General features: G+C 42.4%; 1 protein-coding gene across 3 annotated transcripts in view; it reads right to left on the reverse strand.

The window, feature by feature from the left end:
• Positions 1 to 11,426, reverse strand: part of LOC126483875 (uncharacterized) — a 200,864-nt gene extending 189,438 nt beyond the window's left edge. The window contains exon 1 of one of the 3 annotated variants that reach the window (XM_050107120.1): positions 11,353 to 11,426. The gene's annotated coding sequence lies outside the window, so the exon portion shown is untranslated. Of the gene's footprint in view, positions 1 to 11,348 lie in introns of all 3 variants that reach the window. The other 2 variants (XM_050107121.1, XM_050107122.1) reach the window with 2 other exon arrangements.
• Positions 11,427 to 22,078: the final 10,652 nt, after the last annotated feature.

Raw genomic sequence — 22,078 nt, forward strand, 5'->3', positions numbered from 1 at the left:
GGCACTCACAAGGGGAGGCCATGACTTTTGGAACGCGGATTTACTGTAAACTTCGTACATTCGTAGTAATCCATGAGGACAGCAAAATGTGTAAGCAGTAGCCGGCACTTCTCAAGCGTTACTGAGAAAATCGCAAGATAATTTCGGTCGTCAAATATACGAGGGCTATCCACAAAGTACATTACGTTTTGGAATTAAAAATAAATAAAGTATTGGAAAAAAAATTTATTATATACGGATGAAAGCCACACTTAAATACTACTTTTCTACATAGTTGCCATTTAAATTAAGGTACTTATCGTAGCGATGGACGAGCTTGGAAATTCCTTCGTCGTAAAATTCGGCCGCCTGCGCCTTCAACCACGTGGTTACCTCTTCTTGAAGCTGTGGGTCGTCATCAAAACGCTGCGTAGCCAACCACTTCTTCATTGCTGGGAATAAGTGGAAGTCGCTCGGTGCCAGGTCGGGACTGTACGGCGGATGAGGAAACAACTCCCACTTAAAAGATTCGAGAACTTCACGAGTGGCATTTGCCGTGTGGGCCCGGGCGTTGTCGTGAATCAGCAAGATCTTTGAGCCCAACTTTCCCCTGCGCATGTTTTGTAGTCCTCTTCTGAGGTTGTGCAGAGTTTGGCAATACCTTTGAGAGTTTATTGTAGTGCCTCTTTCCAGGAAATCCACAAAAATCACACCTTTTCTGTCCCAAAAGAGGTAACCACGTGGTTGAAGGCGCAGGCGGCCGAATTTTACGACGAAGGAATTTCCAAGCTCGTCCATCGCTACGATAAGTGCCTTAATTTAAATGGCAACTACGTAGAAAAGTAGTATTTAAGTGTGGCTTTCTTCTGTATATAATAAAAGAAATTTCCAATACTTTATTTATTTTTAATTCCAAAACGTAATGTACTTTGTGGATAGTCCTCGTATATCTGTGCGTGGCCATCTTAACCATAAAGCGGCTGCACCCAAGTGGTGCCGGCACGGTAGCTCAGCGTGTTCGGTCAGAGCGTCAGCTCTCCTTTTTAATAAAAAAAAACTGAACGGGTGTCATCGGACGTCCGCCCTAAACAAATTCAGCGAACAATTTAAAACAAAAATTAAAAAAAAAAGTGGTTGACGTTCAAGCCGCTAGATCGGGATCGAGTTCCTTTCGTCAGTTTCTTTTTATTTTCAACACAGTCATTTTCTTTACTGTTTATATTACAATTGATATAATGGGAAAACTACGTGTAATCGGATGGACTTTTATTAAATTATCAATGTTATATGGCAGTCTACTAATTTTTATTATCACAAATAATATAATATTCATAACTATCGACTAGTAAAAGACCAAACGCATAAAGTGATACTGAAAATGTTTGCTTGTCCGTGTCTTCAAAACTGTTCGTATTTAATCGAAAGAGAACGAGAAATTGCTTCTTGGAAGTCGCTATTAAAATACACTCGATACTGCATAACCAATTATCAGCACCGATTTTTAAGGAAATACTGCGTTATGCATGGTTTGCTTCCAAACTATCGTCTCAAAGAGAGGTTTTTGAAAATCTTAACGAGGTTTGTTTTTCCATGGAAAACGTCAAAAGACCTTGTATGCGGAAACATAGCATTTATTTAATGCAGCTGGTGCCGTTTGACATTTTGTTTTCCATGTATTTACGAAAAATACCATCCTGCAACTTGTACTTGTAAAGTCGAAAGCGACGATTAATTGTACATCTTTCGAAAGCAGTCTGTGCCGGTCAAAACTTGGAGGTAACAAGTCGTTTCGGGCTCCTTCCAGGTATAAGGGATTTCTCAAATCACGGACAAGCATACATTTTCAATATCACTTTATGCGATTGGCCGTTTACTAGTCGATAGTTATGAATATTACATTATTTGTGATAATAAAAATTAGTAGACTGCCAAATAACATTGTAAATTTAATAAAAGTTCATCCGATTACCCCTTTTTCCCTATTATATCAATTGTAATATAAATAATAAAGAAAATGACTGTGTTGAAAATAAAAAAAACCGACGAACAGAACTCGATCCAGCGATCCAGCGGCTTGAACGCCAACCACTTAAAAAAAAAAAAAAAATTCTATACTATTCGTTGAATACGAATGCATCGCTTCTCAGTGACATATACAGATAAAATTCTCGAGCCGTGTCAAGTGGTTCAAAAATCCAAGAGCTTTCGAACGAGTACTCCACGGCCTTTATCAAGTGGTGACTGTCGTGTGCTTACTACGTGCCGTCCTAAGCGGCGCTACCGCCTCTGACGTCACTGGTGTCCAGTTCAGTGCCATATAAAGCTGCTCCTATTATTGAGCCATCTAGGGAGAACGTCAATAATATCGCACAATGTCACTGTGCAGTATTATTGACGTTCTCTCTAGGTCACTCAGTAACATTGGTTCAAATGGCTCTGAGCACTATGCGACTTAACTTCTGAGGTCATCAGTCGCCTAGAACTTAGACCTAATTAAACCTAACTAACCTAAGGACATCACACACCTCCATACCCGAAGCAGGATTCGAACCTGCGACCGTAGCGGTCGCTCGGTTCCAGACTGCAGCGCCTAGAACCGCACGGCCACTCCGGCCGGCCACTCAGTAACATTGGCAATTATATGTTAAACAATACTGTGGTTCGGAGTGTTGGACGATAAAGACGCTGCTGCTGTGAAATGATCACTCACGGAAACTTTGAGAAAACTGAGGCTGAAGGGGAAAAAAAAAAGATTATCAAAACTTGTTGAAACAGCACTGGGACTGGTTCTCACCATGTATTGGAGTCCCCATACGTAGCCATTTGGCACTGCCCTCCACATCCCTCCGATAAATTTCTGTGGACGTTCATATCCCCATAATCAAAAAATAAAATACAACGAGAGAGACAGTTACACCACGTAAGCGCTTATCTCTTACGCCATGATATCTTGCTATTGGCAATTCTTTGGAAACTTGACATCTACAAGTGCAGTTTCACCTGACACTACTCATTGCCGTTTAATGAAAAAAAAAAAAATACGAGCTTACGGAGTATCGGAGCAAACTTTTGATTGGATTCAAGACTTTCTTGCAGATAGAACTCAACACGTCGCTCTTAACGGAACAAAATCGACAGATGTAAAGGTAATACCCGGAGTACCACAGGGAAGTGTGATAGGACTGTTGCTATCTACAATATATACAAACAATCTAGTAGAAAGCGTCGGATTCTCTTTAAGGATATTCGCAGATGATGTAGTTGTCTATACCAAAGTAGCAACGCCAGAAGATAGTAATAATTTGCGGAACGACCTGCAGAGAATTTATGAATGGCGCAGGCTCTGGCAGTCGGCCCTGAACCTAAATAAATTTAACATATTGCTCGTACATAGGAAAAGAAATCTACTACTGTACAGCCACACTATTCCTGACAAACAGCTGGAGACAGCGTTTGTCGTAAAACATCTAGGCGTAACTATCCAGAACAATCTTAAGTGGAATGACCACATAAAACAGATAGTGGGAAAAGCAGGTATGGTTCAAATGGCTCTGAGCACTATGAGACTTAACATCTTAGGTCATCAGTCCCCTAGAACTAATTAAACCTAACTAACCTAAGGACGACACACACATCCATGCCCGAGGCAGGATTCGAACCTGCGACAGTAGCAGCAACTTCGGTTCCGGACTGAAGCGCCTAGAACCGTTCGGCCACAGCGGCCGGCCCCATTAATTCCATTCGCCGTGATTGACAGGAGCGTCTTCAGTACACCAGCATCTCTGATTCAATTATACATGAGTATGTATAGCGTGATGGCGTTTTCGATATACGTGTGTAGCTTTCTGTTGGGTGTGCACTGGCCAAAGACGATTAATCCGCATTAATGAAGCGAAGTTTGATGATGGCGCCAGTTTTATTGAAGGTCAATCAGGCACTGAAATTCAGAAGTTATGCGGTGATTCTCACTTAAGGATGATCTCCACCCATAAGTTTTACACACATAGGTAAGAAACCATTTGGCTGGAAATGAGACGTAGATGTGGCTAGGGCCTCCCGTCGGCTAGATTGGTCGCCACTTCGGCGACTTGCGAGTCGATGGGGATGAAATGATTGTAAAGACAGCAACCACATGCGAGTGGAGAAAATCTGCGACCTGACCGGGAATCAAACCCACACCCTTTGCATGGAATTCTGCCGCGCTGACCACCTAGTTATGGAGGCGGACATGTGAATGGAAAAAATGGCAATGATCGGGAAAAGAAATGGTGATTTTCGTAAGTGCAACTTCCTAGACACTCTATAGATAATATTCACAAACTTTGACGCACAATCTGAGATTCATTGTCGATGCTGACTCTGCCAAAACCACTAGATTGATCGAGTTATCACTCAGTATCGTTTCCCCCTCTAATCCAGCGTACTTTGGTGAGTTCTAGGTATTTTATTCAACAAAGTAATGATAGATTCACTCTTCTATCCTCGCAAAACTGGGCTAGTGTCTCAGATTTAAACAATACGATGTTGACATGACATTTAACTCAGGGTCTGCCTCAAGGATTTCCTCTTGTGTACTACCAATAACTTAAATCTTCCAACAGCCTAAACCTTCAAAAAGTGCAGCGGTTTTGATACATCAAGTTATGAACTTTCTTTTTTACAAAACACATCAGGAAATGACAAAAAATATGTTCACCACACCTTCCCATTTCAGGGATGAGCAATGTTTGGCTTGCGACCTACTCTGCTGCGCTGCCATACAAGAACTCTGTCCGTGAATCCGCTACCACTACCAAACAATGCTACATTTACATTTCGCGAACATATCGAATTTCCTCCTTTAGCTCTCGAATGTTTCAGGGGTTTTTGACGTACACCAATGATTTACTATAGCCCCAAAGAAAAAAATCGCGAAGGATTAAGTCATATGACATTGGTGGCAACTGTTTTATCACAATTATGGGAAATAAAGCGATCTGGAAATTCCTCACGGAGCAATTAATTTGTTTCGCAGGAAGCGTGATCGGTGGCACAACTCTTGAACCTCCATTCTACTGAAATGGAGCCAAAAAAAATCTCTCATCATTGCACGGTAACGATTTCCGGGTGCATTTCCCACTCTTGAATTATGGAAGGATTGTATGACCGCAGATACAGTAACTCTATATTCGTGTATTCGTTTAGGAGGAAATGCGTCTCATCCCTGAAGGTGATCCTCCTAGCAAAACTGTCGATTTCCTGTCGCTTCTCCTCATGATCAAGCTTCTTTCAGCTTAAGCGTTAACCGAATTCTGTAAGGATGGTAATGTAGATCATACCGGAGAATTCCACGTACTGAAGTATATCCTAGGCCCAATTGTTGGAAATGGCGAAGAATCCATTCCACTCGGTTAACAGCCACACTGTCAAAACCACCGCAATGGTTTGCACAGACCGCCCAAAATGAGGGCGCCTTGAACTCTTTATGAAGTTCACTGCTGAACCCATTTCATTGAACTGTAAAATACCTCTGAGAGCTTCCGATTCATTCGGTGCTCTATTGCTCACTAAAATCGAGCGAAGATGCCTCACAGTTGCCACACAACTTTCTCCGTTCTGATAAAATGTTTTCACCATCAGCACACGTCGCGCAATAGTAAACTCTCCATGGTTAGACATACAGTGAATAAATGCGAGAAATTCCGACTGAAGCGACAATTGGAATGTTTATGGAAACCCAAATATGAGGCAACAATGAAGTTCAAAATGGCTCTGAGCACTATGGGACTTAACTTCTGAGGTCATCAGTCCCCTAGAACTTAGAACTACTTAAACCTAACTAACCTAAAGACATCACACACATCCATGCCCGAGGTAAGATTCGAACCTGCGACCGTAGCGGTCGCGCGGCTCCAAACTGTAGCGCCTCGAACCACTCGGCCACCCCGGCCGGCAACAATGAAGTCAACCGACAAATAAAAATATACCATGCGAGTCAAAACCAGCTCGCTTTTTTAAGGATCTATTACATACAGGTCAATGTGCCTATGAATCATGTATCTGTCTTGCCATATGGATCCAAGTTTATCGTTAGTTATTAAATCAAACTCTAGGATCGTTCATCAAAGGAAGTCACGTAACGACGAATATCTTCATTCTGTATTTGTAAATATAACTAATGCAATTACTATTATTGCTTAGTATTTGACCTCTAGACCTCGCATATCTCCGACAAGTAACATTTTTCTACTTCACATCCTACACAAGCACATGTACAGGCGCACGCACACACATTGTTCATTACTTAAAAGACCTCCAATCTATACAGTGAGGTGACAAAAAGTCATGAGATAGCGATTGCACATAGCCAGACTGTGGTCGTATCGCTTACACAAGCCATATAATTGCATTGGCGGAGCTGTCATTCGTATTCAGGTGAATCATGTGAAAAGGTTTCCGACGTGATTATAGCCGTATGACAGGAATTAATAGTCTTTGACGAGGAATGGAAGTTGGAGTTACACATATCGGACATTCAGTTTCGTAAATCGTTAGGGATTTCAGTATCCTCAGATTCACAGCTTCAAGACTATTCCGAGAATACCAAATTACAGGCATTACCTCTCACCACGGACAACGCAGTGGCCTACGGCCTTCATTTAACGACCGAGAGCAGCGGCGTTAACGAAGAATTGTCAATGGCAACAGAGAAGCAACACCGCGTAAAATAACCGCAGAAATCAATGTGGGACGTACGACGAACGTGTCCGTTACGACAGTGCGGCGAAATTGGGCGTTAATGGGCTATGGCGGCAGACAACCGACGCGAGTGGGAGTGTCTCCCGACAGTATGCACTTGGCTGTTTTGACGTTTGGCTGCCGGAAGTCACGTGACTTGGCTGCGAGAACGGTTTTCATGCAGTTGCAACCGTGAAGACTGAAGGAATTAGTTAAGCTTGGAGTAATTTCTATCTTGTGTTTTAGTCCTTCATGTTCAATAAACAGAATAGTATAAAAGTTCCGCAGTAGGCCCATATTGAAATTTACGTAATTGATATATGTGAGTACAGATACGCCGAAATATTCAGTCGATTAGTGTCGGTTTTTTTTTTTTCTGTGGATCTTAGTTGTTATAACGAAATGTGCGTTAAATATGGAAAATTAATGTGGTTAAAAAGTTAACACAAGGCTATACTGCTCGTAAGTTTGCTACCTCGGTTTATTTTGCATTCACATGTAGGGGGACCAAACCGGGGAATATGAAGTAGTTTTAATATTTTGGACGACGAAAAGCGGCTTTTAAGTAGCCATAGTATAGTTCCAGTCCTGTTGAGAACCTGCATAAGGAATGCTGTATGGTGAAAAAAGATCATGGCTACACCTGAACAGTCATTAACTTCCAGCAAAACAAACAAAACTTCCGTAAACATTACAACTTGACAGCTGAAAAGCTTGAAAGTGTTTACTCTGAGCTTAGATATAACGTAATGGATAATGCTACATGGCCCAAAAATACTGTGATCTATCGTTCTATCGTTTTTTTATTCCAGTGAAATAGTCTTTTCTGTGACAAACAGAAAGAAGAATTAAGTGTAAACGGATCACATACTGCTCAGAAAGTTACTCCCATAATCGCAAGCAGTGCCTGTGTCTTAGAACTAAGTGTGTTATCACTCTTTATAGAAGTGAAGCCAATTTTACTGTGTCTGTGTAAACATTGGTTATCAGCACAATATACATCAACATGAATGGCGTCTTCGAACAGGATGCCTCGTCACGTGAGACCAACTTCCGGTCAGTAAACGTCAAAACAGCCAAGTGCGTACTGTCGGGAGACACTCCCCGACGCGAGTGCCTTTGCTAACAGCACCACATCGCCTGCAGCGCCTCTCCTGGGCTCGTGACCATATCGGTTGGGCGCTAGACCACTGGAAAACTGTGTCAGATGAGTCCCGATTTCAGTTGACCAGAGCTGATGGTGGGATTCAAGAGTGGCGCGGACCCCACGAAGCCATGGCCCCAGATTGTCAACAATGCACTGTGTAAGCTGGCGGTGGCTCCATCATGGTGCGGGCTGTGTTTACATGGAATAGACTGGTTACGTTCGGTTACTTGGAGATCATTTGCAGCCATTCGTGGACTGCATGCTGCCGAACAACGATGGAATTTTTTATGGTTGACAGTGCACCATGTCACCGGGCCACAATTCTACTTGACTGGTTTGAAGAACATTTTGGAAATTCGAGAAAATGATTTTGCAACCCAGATCGCCCGACATGAATCCCGTGGAATATTTTTGGGACATAATCGAGAGATGATGTCCTTGCACAAAATCTTGCACCGGCAACACTTACGCATTAGGACAGCTGTAGAGATAGCATGGCACCTGCACTGACTTGTTGAGTCCATGCCACGTCGAGTTGCTGCACTATGCTGGGTAAAGGAGGTCCGGCACGATGTCAGGAGGTATCCCATGACTTGTCACCTCAGTGTAATCAACCTTAAAGGGCCAAGTCTTTCTTCACTACAAAAATGTATAAACGGTCGCTAACCAGCGAAATTCTAAAAGAAAGTAAGTAGGCGAGTTTGCAAGAAACCGTTCAATTCCGCAAACACACGTATTAAGCACTAATTATACCGAAACGTTTAAACTACGCAACAAGGATGTGACTGATATTCTCCTCTTTTCGGTAGGCATACAAGGAGGATGTAGCCAGATCAATACGGTCGAGGAGCTACTTGAAATGCCCACGTTAAAATGAAACTGTGATCGTCATGAACAGAGATTATCGCTAGACCAACGATGCGTCGCCCGTGATATGTATGTTGCTCTCCTCATCGGTGCTGAGAAGATGCTTACATTTTCCTAGTCCAGCCGGAACTGGGCGTTGTATCGCAGAATTCCCTCTGTTGCGGAAAGGCCTACGTGGAACCGCCTCCTTTGCCAGTTTACCTGCTGTTTCGTTGCCTTTCGTGACTTGCGCCTTGATTGAAAGGAGTTTCCTTATGTTTCTTATGGTATGTCATAGGAGATTTGTTAACTAACGCTTCTCCCCAAATAAAAAAAGAAAAAAGTGACACTCAGGTTAACGGGCGGCTGAATCAGAGGAAAGTGGAATGTTCTCTTCACCCTTGTTGGCTGAATAGTGAAACGCATCGAGAACGCTAGTTAAGTTCTGCAGTAGTAATAGTTGTGTCGGATGAGAGCTTAAATTTAAACTTGCATGTCTACCTCGTTCTACAAATGAAGCTTGCACTAAGAATTTTTTATTTCATGTAAATCCAGTGCGTCTAAGGTCACCTCCCACGCCAAGGGCACCAGTGAGTGATCAACTAGTCGGCCTCGACAAAGACATGAAAACAGAAGACAGTGAGACTAACAGGATGAGCGATGAGACTGGGTAAAACGGCCGATCGCGTCGGAACTTGGCAAGAGAATGAAAAAAAGGCAATAAAGTGGAGCGGGATAAAGAATTTTAAATGAAATGAGAAATTATGTGTTGGCACCGAAGCTCAGAGATGGCATCAGAAAGTTTTGCCAGCAGATACAACACGATAACATCATTTCTCCGTGAAACAATGAATCTGTGCTACGTTTCGTAGACGATAATGAACAGATTTTTCGTTGCAAATCATTCAAACACCTACCTAGTGGGAGACGTTACAGCCCTTGGAAAATACGATGGTCAAGTGAGTACTTCTTCTGCTCTTAAGTCAAGATCGAAGGTATTCCAGTTAGGAATGATAATTATGAACTTTTGTTCCGCATTGGGGGTGGGTAAGCAAGGCAACACAGTCATTTGGGGCGATATTTTTCTTTTCCATCGGTAGCCATTTTGACTCTAGACAATAGGAAGATATAAATTTTCAATATTTGACTCCAAAATCTAACATCTTTGCCCCGTTAATAGCCTATGGTAAAAGTCGACGGAGATGCGGCAGTGAACCCTGCGCTTTCGTACTGTCTACATCGTCACAACCGAGCATTATTTTTAGAATCTACTCTCCCAAGGCCGCGAGCACTCGCGCATCCAACAGCTGCCAGTCCTTCGCTGCCAGTCCTGGGCATTTTCGTCGTCGTGGCGGGCACGCCCACCCTTGCGGAAGCGCGTGTTGATCCGCGTCTCACTTCCAAGTTGACATCAGTTCCACACTTATTCAGGCAGGGAAGAGGACGCCACGACTTCCCTGCAGGTTACTTGCCTGAATTCTGTAAACTGAAGTCACCGAATCAATTGCTCCCCCTCCACCTACAGCAAAAGAGCTACTTCCGCTCGCGTCAACAAAAGAAGACGCGGAATAATGCACATAACGCCCAGTTCTCCGGCGCAGAAGGTGCGAGAATGTTCTTGCTTCCTGAACGGAAACCAGATATTAGCGCACGTATCGACTCTCGTTCGTACGGAATCGGCAGACCTCGCTCCCACCCGTACAGGTATATTGATCCACTCAAAGCCCGCCACGAAAAAAAAGAAAAAAAAAGCGACGAAGGAGAGAAACCACGCAGCCGGTATATTCATTCGGGGAGAAACTTCATGTAAAACGAATATTGTGTTTCGTCAATAAACATGCGACAATAGTGCAGTAAGCTGTATTCACTTAATATCCTACCTACGTAATAGGTATGTAAAATGTGCTGTGCCGTTCGTTTACTTTTTCTCGCATTTTTTAAAATCTCTCATATAAAAGGCGCGCAGTAGTCGATTTTTCAGTGCGGATCTCTCTCGAAAGAGACATATTATGACTAACATAGCAGGTATCTACTGTTGTCATAGCAACAATTTACCGAAGGATACTGAATGAGATAACGCGTTTATTTAGATAACAGTGGGGAAGAAATGGCTTTAAACCTACTCACATTCAGTCAGTGACAGCTAAGCGCGTCAACACAGGCTTTTGAAAACAAAAGGAACACAGAAGAACCAAAAAATAATGAAGCTTCGTGCTCGCATTGTGAACACTTGAATTACCTCTCTACCATCCTTATCTTTTCTCAAGACTAAACGCAAAAATTTAACAAAAACTGAAATGTACCATAATTCGTCTGTCACGGAATAAACAGCGCTAAGTAATGAATTATCGCTGTAACTACGATGTGACAGATTTCAGGCGACTGAACATCTATAGTGTTTTCTGCAAACACAACTCACTGTTACCGAAGACGGGGCCTTCAGTTTTCTTTGCGCGCCATAATGACCTCAAATGTACTGGAATGACGTCAAAAATGCGACATAGCAGAACCTGTGATCCACTTTCTTCAATCATCACGAACTATAACGCATATGTCAGCCAGCAGGAGATCGGTCACGTCATATTTGAAAAGAAATGTAACCGTTTTTTAATAGTTACCTACTGAAAACTATTGCAATTACGTACATTAACAAACTTACCTACCTTTCTCTACATGCCACCTCCCTGCCCTCTTGTTTCACATACACTCTGGGAATAAGCCCGCAGACCGAAGGCAGCTGGTTCTAAACATTGCAGTAACCGTGAGGTAGTTACGAAATATACCGCGGGCGCTGCAGCCAGAGTCGTCTGTGCTGCCACCTTGTAGTCAGCGAGCTTAGCTCGCTGAGTTTCGTGAGTTCTCTGTAAGTTTATAGAACTTACCTTAGGCAGCGTAGTGTCAGCTACAGATTTACAGTATAATTACGAGGCGTTTACATGTGACGGGCTCTGGTGCAAATTTTCAGCTTAGTACTGCCTGTCACTAGTTAATCACAAACACACACTTACGGAAACAATGAATAATAGCGATCGCCGCTCACCGCTACTGAAAATACGTAGTGAAGGCCGTCCAATAGGACAGCACTTGAAAGAAATACGTATAAAAAGTGGAAGAATTAGGAAACAAAATTAAGATAACATCCATTAATGGAACATGCAACTAACTAACTAACTGTTTTCCGTCCATCTGATGTACTCTCTAATGATTAGTGTTGTTAATAATTCATTAATTCCTGAGGAACTTGTCTCCATCGGAATTATTGCCCCCGAATCTACCAAACTGTGTCTGTACAATGTTAAAACATTGCAACAAATGAACTTAAAACTAAATTTGAAGAAGTTGAGTTTTCGATTTTCCTTGGATTTTAATAATTAAGTTGTGAATTCCAATAAGCGATCTTTCTAAATTTATGTGAACCATTGTAACTTGAGAAAACTTAATCCTTAAACAGAAACCGATACTGTCACCTCCCGCATAGGTCATACGATGCTCCGCCGGACAACAGGAACTAGATGCGTCTCCCGCGAGACTTAAAAGCTGCACGCATTTTCGTGTAAATGACGGCTGGCCATCGAGCAGCTGTGGCGGCTTGTTGATCACAAATTTTTAAATTCAGATAAATATGAGAGTTTGAAATTAATAGTATCTGCTTTATAAGAATTATGTGTATCAATAAATTTATACAACTTCAGTCAGTGTCTATAATACCACTACTACTACTAATAATAATAATATGCAAAATTGTCTGAAAAAAAGGAAGAATTGTTTTTTGTGGAATTTTGTTGTTTTTTTCATAATTAAGTACAGTTTATGGCAAGAACGAAATAATGTTGCTCTCGCTACTCTCCGTTTCTCATTTTTGTCTAAGTGGGAGTTCTTGTGCTTTTTTTATTTTTTCGGACAAATATACAAGATCCCTAATTCGTGTACTGTATTAGTTCACGAATTAACTTCTGCGCAGAAAATCAAGTTGCCTTACGTTGCAGGCACACAACGACTTACGTTTACTGTACACTTTTTACTAGATGTTCGCTTGTAGTCACGCTTGTTTAATTTCGTCACTTTCTCAGACAACGCATCTGGTCTAGAATGTCCAGGTTTCTTTGATGCTAACTTTTCCTCGTAATTTTCTTTTCTGTTAGTGCTTAATGCAGGTTCAACAGAGCGCATGTTGACACTCCATAGGAAAGCCGATTCGTGCACAGCAGACAATCGACTCCAAACACAAACTGCCGTTTGCGGAAATTACTAAATTCAAGTAGTACTAGCTACCAACAAAGACACTTGAGTAGAATGCAAAGGAGGCGCTGAGAGCCACAAGGGCCAAGAGGACACTGTCTTCGACCCTCCATATTCAAATGAATATCAGAGACACCAGTGAGACAGTTCTTCGTGAATGCTCACATCTACGTTCAATGTGGGCCTACACTACAGATAAACCTAACCACCCATAAGACCAACAAATGTCAGAAGCATGAATAAATGTTGCAGTCTCACAATCGATAATATGTGCTTTATGGTTCTCAGCGCCTCAAAATGGATTACTCTAGTACAAAATCCAAATGTACCATATCTCACTAAAAATCCTCTAAAATAGTTTTTTCTATCAGTATAGCTACAATATAAACTGATATCCGATCTAATTTTACTATATACTGGTTGAATTCGCATATCTGAGGAGTGTGCTACTGCCGGTATTTATGCAAGCGAATATAGGTAAGTCTGCTGCAGTGTGCTACCACCTGGTGGCATTCACGCAAACTTGGGTGGTAAGGGCTAGCAGAGCACACAGTGAACATTGCACATTGTTTAAAAAATCCGTATGTATTTGGACCGTAAGGCAATTATGTCACGCCAGTTGCGCATGTGTAGAAGCTCCTTAAAGCGTGCACAAGTGAAGGTGTGCTTGCGACCCTGATGCCAAGTTTCACCAGGATTAGAAGGAGCAATATGTACCACAGTGCGGTAGATTTAGTGCCGTGTACTTCAGATCGCAGCGTCTTCAGCAAGGTCCTGGAATCTATCCTCACCCGACGCATCCACCAGCATCTCCGCCAGCACCGCCTCCTTCCCGTTACCCAGTGTGGCTTTCGGCCGTCCTTCTCTTCCGACGACCTTCTCCTCCACCTCACTCATCTCCTTTCCGAACAGCTTAATTCCCGTCGCTCCGCAATCTTCCTCTCCCTGGACCTCGAACGTGCATATGACCGCGTATGGCATTCCGGTCTCCTCCTCAAGCTCCAAACCTTCGCCCTTCCCATTAACTACGTCCGTCTGATCGGCTCCTTTCTCTCCCGCCGTCCTTCCTATGTCACCATCCACAATACAGATTCCTACACCTTTTTCCCCTCTGCCGGTGTGCCCCAAGTCTCCGTCCTCTCCCCCCTTCTGTACCTTTTGTATACGGCGGACATGCCGCCGCCGTCAGCCCCCATCCACCTTCTCCAGTTTGCCGATGACACCGTCTTCCTGGCCCTTGCCCCCACCCTCCAACGCTCCCAACACCTTCTCCAATCCCATCTTGACCGGTTCACCGCTTGGTGCAACCAGTGGTTGCTCAAGGTCAATCCCTACAAAACCCAGGCGATCATTGTAAGCAAAACCACCCCTTCCTTCCACCTCCTTGATTTATATCTCACCATCTATGACCGTCCTATCGCCCTCACTCCCACCCTTAAGTACCTTGGCGTCACCCTCGACCGTCGCCTCTTCTGGACTCCCCACCTCCGGATAATCCAAGCCAAGGCACGCTCCCGACTCAGTCTCCTCAAGCTCCTCTCTGGCCGTACGTGGGGTCTGGACCCCTCCACCATCCTCCACACCTATAAGTCCCTCATCCGCCCTATCCTTTGTTATGCCCATCCGGCTTGGATCTCCGCCCCCCCCCCCCCCCCTACCTTTTATAAATCCCTCCAAAACTCCAAATCCTTGAACGTCATGCTCTCCACCTCGCCTATCGCATCCGTCTCCCCTCCCCCACGCGGATCCTGTACAATCTCATCCCCTTCCCCCACCTCCTCCTTTTCCTTGAAAGGATACGGATCCTGTACACCTCCCGCAAACTCGATCCTCCTCACCCGCTCGTCTCCCCGATCCTCTCGCACCCCCGCCCGCTGCCGCGCCTGTATTCACACGTCCCACCCGGTCTCCATCTCTCCACCCTCCTTACCCTCTCCCAAGGTGGCTTCCGCCAGCTCCCCCTCCCTGATGATGTCCTCCTCCCCTGCATCTACCCCTCCTATCAACTTTGATCCTCCCCCCCCCACCTCCTGTGTCCTTTCCTTTAGGCACCCTCCCTTCCCTTCCCTTCTCTTTCCTTTCCCCCCTCCCTCCTCCCCTCTCCACCGGGCTTCCCCTCCCCCTTCCTCCCTCCCCCTCTCTCCTTTGCCCATGGCATCTCTGCTCTCCCCTCTCCCATTCCCCTTCCTCCTCCTCCACCTCCTCTCTTGGCAGGTCCCAGGACTCGTACATGCTCAGTGAACATTCACGCGCCGGAGATCATCGCCGTCAGTGTTTCGTGTGTGTGCCTTCGTTTGTGTGTAGTGTTGTTCGCTGTCACGCCACCACCGTTCACGTGCCGTCGCCATCATCCATGTTATGTGCACCGTGTCGCCTCATGTTAGTGATGTTTCTCGTCCAGCGTGAACAGCTCCATGTTTTTTCGATTTTTAGTGTCTACATTTTTTGCCCACCATTTTTACTGTCTACTCTGTGCCACCTTTATGTACTACTTGTTGTCAAACTCAAGGCTGAAGAGCAGCGTATTGTGCTGCTGACAGCCCGCCTTTGTATTAGGTGTTTAAAATCACAATAAAGAAGAAAAAAAAAAAAAAATCAGATCGCAGCGTCTACATTAGTCTGACAGCATTCAAAGAAAAATAACTAATAAATCATGGAGGTTCAAAAGTTAGAGTGTTCACTTGCTGTTGTCCTTTTTCACAGCAGCCGCCACTGACAGAAAATATATACCTATAGGTCGACAGTACATAATTAGAAACATCGAGTGTTTTTTCCTCCTCCATGTTTTTATACATATATCTTTTTAAAAAATTTTATGTGTTTAGGACAATATTTTTGTTCTTTTCGTATGAGAAATGAAACAGAGTGTTATTTAAGTTTTATTTAAGCAAAAAATTAACTAAGGTTATTACACAAATATTGTGCTTCATTTTTACTCAAGACTAACATAGTAAGTAGAATGAGATTTTCGCTCTGCAGCGGATTGTGCATTGATATGAGACTTCCTGGCAGATCAAAACAGCGTGCTACTGCCTTGCGGGCAAGTGCTCTACTGTCCAAGCTATCCAAGCACGACTTACGCCATCTTCTCACAACTTTACTTCTGCTAGTACCTTGTCTCCTGCCTCCCAAAGAAACTCTCGCGCAAACCTTGCAGAACTAGCACTCCTGGTAGAAAGTATATTGTGGATACATGGCTTAGCCATAGCCTGACGGATGTTTCCAGAATGAGATTTTCACTCTGCAGCAGAGTGTGCACTGATATGAAACTTCCTGGCAGATTAAAACTGTGTGCCAGAACGAGACTCGAACTTGGGACTTTGCCTTTCGCGGGCAAGTGCTCTACCTGTAACTGTTTGTGAAATCCAGCATTTATTCATTTCTGACTGCACAGGTGGTGTACATATTCCTGCTACACGCCAGACATATTTGCTTGTTGTCTTGGGGCAGTTTCACCAGGGGACACTTTTTATGAAAATAGAGCTCTATAGTGGCAACTCTACAAACTATGCAAACAAGTTAGCAGACCTTTTTCCAGAGAGCATAGGAAACCATATTGTATTTAGATGATGTTTGAGACCGGAGGAGTAATTCTACAGATTTTCATATATGAGAGTACAATTTAGCTATCATCCTTAGAAGATATAAACAAAAGGTGATGGTGATGATGAAGTCCCATGCTTCTTTACAGAGCGTAGGGGAACGATGCGGGAGACCCGTGCCGCCTTACTAGGCAAGGTCCTAGTGGAGGTGGTTTGCCGCTGCCTTCCTCCGACCGTAATGGGGATGAATGATGATGATGAAGAAGACGACACAACAACACCGAGTCATCTCGAAAGGTAAGCTCATTATTTATATTTCTTAAAAATAGTTTTGTATGGCATTGTTTCAGTAAGCTATTGAAACCATAAGTGATAAACATATAAGAGCATATGTAGGTCTGGATACTGTTTTCTTTTATTGAGTACTTTGTTTTACCTTGGGACACTATTCTGGTCTCATGTTGGGACATGTCCCAAGGTACAACCAAATGTTTCATCTACAGTTTCACTAATGTTCATTTTTTTCTTTTCAGATGGGCAGGAGTAAGATGGAAAGGAAAAGAGAAGAACCAGATGCAGAATGTGTGGATGCGGCTGCCAATGGGGTTATTACACAGAAACAGTCTGACGAGAAGCAGCTGAAGCATATGGAGAGTTGAAAAGCACCCTTGCTATGCACATTCAAAAACACAAATTGTCTGGTGGAAATCATTTCAGATATGTAGTCACTAAGCTACACAAAAAGTCTTCACCATTGAGCAAGAGGAAGAACTTCCTTCTTATATAGTAAGGGCTGCACAATGGAACTTTGACATGACTGTGAATGATTTGAGGAAATTAGCCTTCCATTATGCTAAAGCTAACATTAAATGTCCAGTGACATGGGAGGAACAGGAACTGACCATAAGACAATGGTATAGAATCTTTTGTAAGTCTTACAAGAACAGAATTTCCCTAAGAAAACCAGAGCCAACTAGTCTAGGCCAAATAGCATCTTTCAACTTGCCCAATATTGAAATTTTTTAAAGAAACTCCAAGAAGTTTATTCCAGGTATTGCCCACAACTTCAAAAAGTGTGGAACCTTGATGAAAAAGGGTTTTCTACAGTACACAAACCACTGCTTGTAATTGGTGCTATAACAGCCAAACAAACTGGAGCAGCTACTTCAGGGGAACAAGGAAGTAACATTGCAATGATAGTTTGTGTCCGTGCTGCAGAAACATTTATTTCATCAGCCATTACATTTCCAACAGTTCATTACAAGGATCACATGTTAAATAATGCACCACCTGGCACTCTTGGTATTGCTGCTTCTAGTGGTTGGTCCAAAGCTAAACTTTTTGTGAAATATCTGAAACTTTCATTTTCATGGTGAATTCCTTTCCTAGCAGTGATATATACTGCTAATTATGGAAAACCATGAAAGTCATCTGTCACTGGAAGCAATACATCTGGCAAAGGAAAACAGCATCATCATTATGACTTTACCTCTCTGTACTAGCCACAAATTACAGCCATTGGACAGAACCATCTTTGGCCTCTGAAGACACTCTATAATAACACATGCAAGGATGAGATGCTCAGCAACCATGGAAAGGCAATTTCTATTCACGATATTTCTGCACTAGTGGACAGGGCATTTCCTTTGGCTTTCACTCCGAACAATATAACAGCTGGTTTCAGGGTTACTGGCATGTAGCCATTCAATGAAGAAGTGTTCGGAGGTGATTAATTCTTACCTGCAGAAATCATAAACAGGTCATATCTTGGAGGGCCTGGTGAAATCCATACACCAAATACTCCACCCGAGAATGAAAATAACAGAGAAGAAATGCCTTTGGCAAGCAGTCCTTCATTACAACCATCTGTCTCTGTTACTCCAGAACACATCCGTTCATTGCCAAGAGCACCTCCCAGGAAGACTCCTGGTAGAGGAGGAAAACATGGAAGGTGTATGATTGTCACTGATACAGCAGAAAAACAAAGAATTGAAGAGGAGAAAAATAAGAAAAAGAAGTCTTTCCTAGAGAAAGAAGCCACTACATGAGCAAAGGAGTTTTATCTTCTTCTTCTTCTTCTTCCAAGGATGATGAAGAAATTACTGAGCTTGGCAGTAGCTCTGGAGGTAGTACACTTGTTTCCCCTTCTGAAGAGGAGAATTTCTCATCCTTCTGTCCATCTGAAAAAGGAACACTTTCTTGTTCTCAAAGTAGTTAGGTCTTAGTCAAATTTGATATCAGTGGCAGATCTCACATTTACTATACTGGAATAGTTTTAGAAAATACAGAACAAGATTTAACTGCAGAGTTCTTAAGGAAGCAAAGGACCCAGTTTCTATTCCACAATCTTGAGGACATCAGCACTGTTAATCACAGTAACATAGCGAAGGAAACATGTACTAATTTCAGTATGATTTTTTCTTTCATGTTATTGTTGTGGTCTTCAGTTCTGAGACTGGTTTGATGCAGCTCTCCCTGCTACTCTATCCTGTGCAAGCTTCTTCATCTCCCAGTACTAGACTTGGCTACTGTTTCTATGTTTCGATACAGTGTATCGATACGTTGAACTGTTTCAGTGTTTCAGAATGGTTGTGGTTCACTGTTTCGAAACAGTGGTGTTTCATTCCGCCCCTGTCTCGGACCAGATTCGATCTCGAGCCAGACACAGAAACTGTATCGTTGTTTCAAAATAAGACTGTTTCAGTACACCTGTGCCTGGAATGGACTAATTGTATCGAAACAGTGATGTTTCATTCCACTCTGTGTCGGACGAGATTCGGGCTCGGCACAGGTACTGAAACACAACATACCACTTCATGAAACTCTTTCAAGAGTGTCAAAATCTTTTTGACAAGCAATAGCATGAAGCTTAAGATATCCGAAAACAAAGCTTCGTTTCTAGCTGACTGTCCTGTTTTGAAATGGCGTAACATCTGCTTTATAAACACTAACCAAACAATAAAACAACGCATACTATTCACATTCAAAATAATAAATATGTGAAAATCATTCAGTTAAGTTACACTTTTTTTATAACATATGCTTCCCTGTTCATGTACAGTAATCATATTAAGAAACGCAAGTAAGCCTACAACATTTTGAATTAAAAAAGGCGTAGAGTGACAGTTATTAGACATATACATAAATTTGATGTAGGTATAATTGCAAGCAATCTGTTTGACAAATCACTGATAGTGTAATGGTGTACAGGAAGGGCTGGGAAGCGTGGTGAATTTATAGTAACGGTTCGAAACACCTTGAAAAACAAAAAAAATTTTCTGTTATATTTTGTTATTTATTCGAATTATTTTGCGTTATTTGTGAGTCTATAGTCACTGTGCCTATTATCGACAATGATTCCCTTTGTGTAGATGGAAATTAGCAGGATGGGTATATTACCCATACTAACAGAATGTGGGACTCCCATTAGAATATCCGTTGTTTCTGCAGTTTGCTCCCACCTCCAGTTCCGTTCGCGGTGGTTCTTCTGTCTTCAGCTATGGCTGTCCTCAGCCAATTGAAAAGTATGAAAGTCACGCGACACGAAAGCAGCGCATTTGCTGCAGGAAATATGAAACTGCCAAGACGCCTAAGTGATAGTTTCATACTTTCTGCGACATGATTAGCGCTCTCGCACCTCATATGTGTTTATATGGACATACTTATCCAGTAGACATTCAAGATGATAAAACGTGTAGGTTTATTAGATTACAAAACACAAACTGTTTCACTGTTTCGAAACAGCGTATCAGAACATTACATTGCACGGTTTCATTTGTTTCGAAACAGTTACGTGTTTCAGTTTGCCCATCTCTACCCAGTACCTGCTGCAGCCTACATCCTTCTGAATCTGCTTAGTGTATTCATCTCTTGGTCTCCCTCTACAATTTTTACCCTCCACACTGCCCTCCAATATTAAATTGGTGATCCCATGATGCCTCAGAATATGCCCTACCAACCGATCCCTTCTTCTAGTCAAGTTGTGCCACAAACTCCTCTTCTCTCCAATTTATTCAATACCTCCTCATTAGTTATGTGATCTACCCATCTAATCTTCAGCATTCTTCTGTAGCACCACATTTCAAAAGCTTCTATTCTCTTCTTGTCTAAACTATTTATCATCCATGTTTCATTTCCATACATGACTACACTCAATACAAATACTTTCAGAAACGACTTTCTGACACTTAAATCAATACTCGATGTTAACAAATTTTTCTTCTTCAGAAACTCTTTCCTTGCCATTGCCAGTCTACATATTATATCCTTTTATATCCCACAATCTTGAGGACATCAGCACTGTTAATATTCCTTCTTCTAGTCAAGTTGTGCCACAAACTCCTCTTCTCCCCAGTTCTATTCAATACCTCCTCATTAGTTATGTGATCTACCCATCTAATCTTCAGCATTCTTCTGTAGCACCACATTTCGAAAGCTTCTATTCTCTTCTTGTCTAAACTATTTATTGTCCATGTTTCATTTCCATACATGGCTACACTCAATACAAATACTTTCAGAAATGACTTCCTGACACTTAAATCAATACTCGATGTTAACAAATTTCTCATCTTCAGAAACTCTTTATTTGCCACTGCCAGTCTACATTTAATATCCTCTCTACTTCGACCATAATCAGTTATTTTGCTCCCCAAATAGCAAAACCCCTTTACTACTTTAAGTGTCTCATTTCCTAGTCTAATTCCCTCAGCATCACCCGACTTAATTCAACTACATTCCATTATCTTCATTTTGCTTTTGTTGATGTTCATCTTATACCCTCCTTTCAAGACACTGTACATTCCGTTCAACTGCTCTTCCAAGTCTTTTGCTGTCTCTGACAGAATTACAATGTCATCGGCGAACCTTAAAGTTTTTATTTCTTCTCCATGGATTTTAAGGCCTACTCTGAACTTATCTTTTGTTTCCTTTACTGCTTGCTCAATATACAGATTGAATAGCATTGGGGAGAGGCTACAACCCTGTCTCACTCCCTTCCCAACCACTGCTTCCCTTTCATGTCCCTCGACTCTTATAACTGCCAACTGCTTTCTGTACAAATTATAAATAGCCATTTGCTCCCTATATTTTAGCCCTGCCACCTTCAGAATTTGAAAGAGAGTATTCCAGTCAACATTGTCAAAAGCTTTCTCTAAGTCTACAAATGCTGGAAACGTAGGTTTGCCTTTCCTTAATCTTTCTTCTAAGATAAGTCGTAGGGTCAGTATTGCCTCACGTGTTCCAACATTTCTATGGAATCCACACTGATTTTCCCCGAGGTTGGCTTCTACCACTTTTTCCATTCGTCTGCAAAGAATTTGCGTTAGTATTTTGCAGCTGTGACTTATTAAACTGATAGTTCGGTAATTTTCACATCTGTCAACACCTGCTTTCTTTGGGATTGGAATTATTATATTGTTCTTGAAGTCTGAGGGAATTTCGCCTGTCTCATATATTTTGCTCACCAGATGGTAAAGTTTTGTCAGGACTGGCTCTCCCAAGGCTGCCAGTAGTTCTAATGGAATGTTGTCTGCTTCCAGGGCCTTGTTTCGACTTAGGTCTTTCAGTGTTCTGTCAAACTCTTCACGCAGTATCATATCTCCCATTTCAT

The sequence above is a fragment of the Schistocerca serialis genome, chromosome 6, assembly GCF_023864345.2.
Source record: "Schistocerca serialis cubense isolate TAMUIC-IGC-003099 chromosome 6, iqSchSeri2.2, whole genome shotgun sequence".
In the NCBI taxonomy this organism is placed as follows: Eukaryota; Metazoa; Arthropoda; class Insecta; order Orthoptera; family Acrididae; genus Schistocerca; species Schistocerca serialis.